This window comes from Coregonus lavaretus (genome assembly GCF_964263955.1).
Source record: "Coregonus lavaretus genome assembly, contig: HAP1_SCAFFOLD_2029, whole genome shotgun sequence".
Taxonomy (NCBI): domain Eukaryota; kingdom Metazoa; phylum Chordata; class Actinopteri; order Salmoniformes; family Salmonidae; genus Coregonus; species Coregonus lavaretus.
Window position 1 is genome coordinate 1 of NW_028163528.1, and position 4,640 is coordinate 4,640.

A 4,640-nucleotide genomic window follows, 5' to 3' on the forward strand; every position below is an offset into this window, starting at 1 on the left:
CCACCCCCCCCTCCCTCTCTCTCTTTCTCACACACGCAGACACACAAGTACAGAGAAGCTTAGAAAGAGATCATGGTCGTTTTAGTCAGGACTCATACACGCAGCCGCAGCCGCAATTGTGAAAATGACGTTTTTATCCATTTTTGATATGCTTATCCTTTTAGTTTTGGTTTACTACTTTGTTGGATTCACTATTTTAAAATAGCGGTTTGTTCTTTTATTTAATTTAAATTGTTTCACTTTCTTTCGGCATTAGAATAAATAATCAGATGCTTAATGTTCCATCCCTATGTCAAACAATAACGTCACCGACCACAAAAGACGATTGTTGAAGGTGTTTTTTCCACCCTTTTTTTTATCGGCTTCATACTTTCTGTTTTCAGTTTGTCTGGGTGCCCCCGTGCCAAGAAAAGTGGGATTAAAAACAGCCCCCACCAAGGACGACAAGGAGGACTACCGAGCTCTTAAAGTTCGTACCACTAAGAAAGCCACGCCCTTTTTTCTTCTAATTAAGATATACGGTAAAAGTCACTTCCAAAAAAAAGTAAAGGCAGTCACGCTGACCTCCGTGACCCAAGCCCCAGTCTGTCTCCTAGAGATGACATCATCACACAGTGCCACACCCAGACCAGCCTGAGACGCAATGCGCCGCTGCGCTGACTCACAGTACTGATAGTTCATTGTAGAGTATTGCAGTGTAGATCACGTCTCAAAAAAATATTACATTAACATTTCTCTGAAATTGTCTCTTTTCAACTGACGACAGCTAATAAAAGACCTTGGTGTCTGTGTTTGTTGAATGTCCCTGCTTGGTTATGCTACCACAACATGATGCCATGCTACCACAACATGATGCCATGCAACAGGTAGAGTACTTAAAAGTGGGGGGGTACTATAATGGTAAACTGCGGCAGAGAAGTAACACTTTGTTTTTTAGTCATGGGCAGGTTTTTTTGGCCTCATAGTCAAAATAGTGGTTGCATAATGAAATAGTGTTGCATAGTGAAATAGTGTTGCATAGTGAAATAGTGTTGCATAGTGAAATAGTGTTGCATAGTGAAAATAGTGTTTGCATAGTGAAATATGTTGCATTGAAATAGTGTTGCATAATGAAATAGTGTTGCATAGTGAAATAGTGTTGCATAGTGAAATAGTGTTGCATAGTGAATAGTGTTGCATATTCAAATAGTGTTGCATAATGAAATAGTGTTGCATAGTGAATAGTGTTGCATAGTGAAATAGTGTTGCATAGTGAAATAGTGTTGCATAGGAAATAGTGCTTGCATAGTGAAATAGTGTTGCATAGTGAAATAGTGTTGCATAGTGAAATAGTGTTTGCATAGTGAAATAGTGTTGCATAGTGAAATAGTGTTGCATAATGAAATAGTGTTGCATAGTGAAATAGTGTTGCATAGTGAAATAGTGTTGCATAATGAAATAGTGTTGCATAGTGAAATGATACCAGCTTACTGTAATGGTATAATCTTACACATTTATTTTTTTATATTAAATGATGTTAGAACTATATTTACCATACACTTTGTACTTTACATCTCATCTCTCTCTACAAGTCGCATACCTATAGATATACTAATTACCCCCCCCCCCCCCCTCTCTCTCTCTCTCTCTCTCTCTCCCTCTCTCTCTCTCTCTCTCTCTCTCTCTCTCTCCCTCTCTCTCTCTCTCCCTCTCTCTCCCTCTCTCTCTCTCTCTCCTCTCTCTCTCTCTCTCTCCTCTCCCTCTCTCTCTCTCTCTCTCTCTCTCTCTCTCTCTCTCTCTCTCTCTCTCTCTCTCTCTCTCTCTCTCTCTCCCTCTCTCTCTCTCTCTCTCCCCTACAGATGCCCCGTGCCAGGCTGTGACAGCCTGGGTCACATCAGTGGGAAGTACGCCACGCATCGCAGTGCCTATGGGTGCCCGCTAGCTGCCCGCAGGCAGAAGGAGGGGATGCTCAATGGAAACCCTTTCTCCTGGAAGGCCTTTAAGACGGAGGCCCCCACCTGCCCCACCCCCGGCTGTGATGGATCAGGACACGCCAACGGCAGCTTCCTCACACACCGCAGGTAAGGACCAATCACAACACAGAACACAGGGCAGCTTCCTCACACACCGCAGGTAAGGACCAATCACAACACAGAACACAGGGCAGCTTCCTCACACACCGCAGGTAAGGACCAATCACAACACAGAACACAGGGCAGCTTCCTCACACACCGCAGGTAAGGACCAATCACAACACAGAACACAGGGCAGTTTATTACCACTGGTTGCATCATCAATCTAACTGTATCATTTTGTGGTTCATTCATGGTTTCAAGTACTCAACTTGATGAAATGGACCATCTTTATTCCTCCTGTTTGTAGTCTATCTGGCTGTCCCAGAGCCTCCTTTGCCAAGAAGAAAGCCAAGTTCCCTGGAGATGAGTACCTGAGCACCAAGTTCAGGGCCAGCGACGGTAAGAGTACAACTGAATAGGGAACACCTTTGTGTGACAGACAATGTCTAGTCAATACAGTATTTCAAACTAGGATGTTTGTCCATTAACTCTGTGTCATTGTTCTGTTCAAGCTTTTAATGGTTGGTTTAATAAAATTATGAGTTTTTTAATGGTGAGCGAGTGTTGCGCCTTTTCAAACTATGATGTTGGCCCAGTTTTCCTGTTCTCTCTTATGACCTCATGCATCTCTCCCCTTCCATCCTGCAGTTCTGGATAATGACGAGGACATCAAGCAACTCAACAAGGAGATCAATGAGCTCAACGAAACCAACAACGAGATGGAGACAGACATGGTGAACCTGCAGACACAGGTGTGTCTGTGTGTCTGTGTGTCTGTGTCTGTGTGTGTGTCTGTGTGTCTGTGTGTCTGTGTGTCTGTGTGTGTGTGTTTGTGTGTCTGTGTGTGTGTGTCTGTGTGTCTGTGTGTGTGTGTGTCTGTGTGTCTGTGTGTGTTTGTGTGTCTGTGTGTGTCTGTGTGTCTGTGTGTCTGTGTGTGTGTTTGTGTGTGCGTATGTGTGTCTGTGTGTGTGTATGTGTGTCTGTGTGTGTTTGTGTGTCTGTGTGTGTGTGTGTCTGTGTGTCTGTGTGTGTGTTTGTCTGTGTGTCTGTGTGTCTGTGTGTGTGTGTGTCTGTGTGTGTGTGTCTGTGTGTCTGTGTCTGTGTGTCTGTGTGTCTGTGTGTGTGTTTGTGTGTGCGTCTGTGTGTCTGTGTGTCTGTGTGTGTGCGTGTCACATTATTGAGTCAGTGTCTAACAGTTTAACATTGTGGTTTATTGCAAAATGCCTGAGCTCAAGTAAATGTATAAACTGTATGTGTAAATAACTGTTGGGCCTGTGGTGCAGATCTCATCCATGGAGAAGAACCTGAAGAACATTGAGGAGGAGAACAAGCTGATAGAGGAGCAGAATGAGGTTCTCTTCATGGAGCTATCTGGCCTCAGCCACGCCCTGATCCGCAGCTTGGCCAACATACGCCTCCCACACATGGTGAGTTATATGCAGTTACATACGGTACTGAAAAAGCTGTGGCTAACACAAACTAACACACACACTAACACAAACTAATACACACACTAACACAAACTAATACACACACTAACACAAACACACTAACACAAACTAATACACACACTAACAGAAACACACTAACACAAACTAATACACACACTAACAGAAACACACTAACACAAACTAATACACACACTAACACAAACACACTAACACAAACTAATACACACACTAACAGAAACACACTAACACAAACTAATACACACACTAACACAAACACACTAACACAAACTAATACACACACTAACAGAAACACACTAACACAAACTAATACACACACTAACACAAACACACTAACACAAACATATACTGAAATTCCTTGTTTTCGCAAACACAGCAGGAGCCAATCACTGAGCAGAATTTCGACAGCTACTTGAGCACCCTGACTGACATGTACACCAACAAGGAGTGCTACCAGAACCCGGAGAACAAGGCTCTGCTGGAGAACATCAACAAGGCCGTGAAGAGCATCAAGGTGTGAAAACCTCCACGAGGAAAAATAGTGAAAACATGTAAAATGGAGGAGAGAGATGGCGTCAAGAGACCACAGTATATTTACAGAGAATACAAATACAAAAAAGGGCATTCAGGTTTTATAAACGACAACTTAAATTAAACCCAGGGAGCATTCTGTAAAGAAGAAAAAACGGAACTAGGACCAAAATCCAACATGCTGCTGCTGGGATCGGTAGGAGGATGTGGAACGGAACCAAATCCTTTAGTTTGAATTGATGAAAAAATATATATCTGGGCTTTTGATTGTTTGTTTTATGTTATCTTTGTCGTTTTCATGTCTGTCCTGTTTTGGAGGTATCTCTGTTTTGGAGGTATCTCTGTTTTGGAGGTATCTCTGTTTTGGAGGTATCTCTGTTTTGGAGATATCTTTGTTTTGAAGGTGTCTCTGTTTTGGAGGTATCTCTGTTTTGGAGGTATCTCTGTTTTGGAGATATCTTTGTTTTGGAGGTATCTCTGTTTTGAAGGTATCTCTGTTTTGGAGGTATCTCTTTGACTGTCCCAATGTATTCTGTAATTCAAGCTTTAGTTCAGCAACAATTTGGAGAAGAAAGAAAGAAAGATG

The 4,640-nt window shown here is 42.5% G+C and overlaps 1 pseudogene across 1 annotated transcript; it reads left to right on the plus strand.

Moving 5' to 3' along the window:
- The first annotated feature begins 383 nt into the window (after positions 1 to 383).
- LOC311118011 (myelin transcription factor 1-like) lies at positions 384 to 4,043 on the plus strand (annotated as a pseudogene). Its single transcript has 6 exons — positions 384 to 469; positions 1,839 to 2,060; positions 2,362 to 2,453; positions 2,703 to 2,806; positions 3,338 to 3,481; positions 3,903 to 4,043. The product of its transcript is annotated as a myelin transcription factor 1-like (transcript).
- Positions 4,044 to 4,640: the final 597 nt, after the last annotated feature.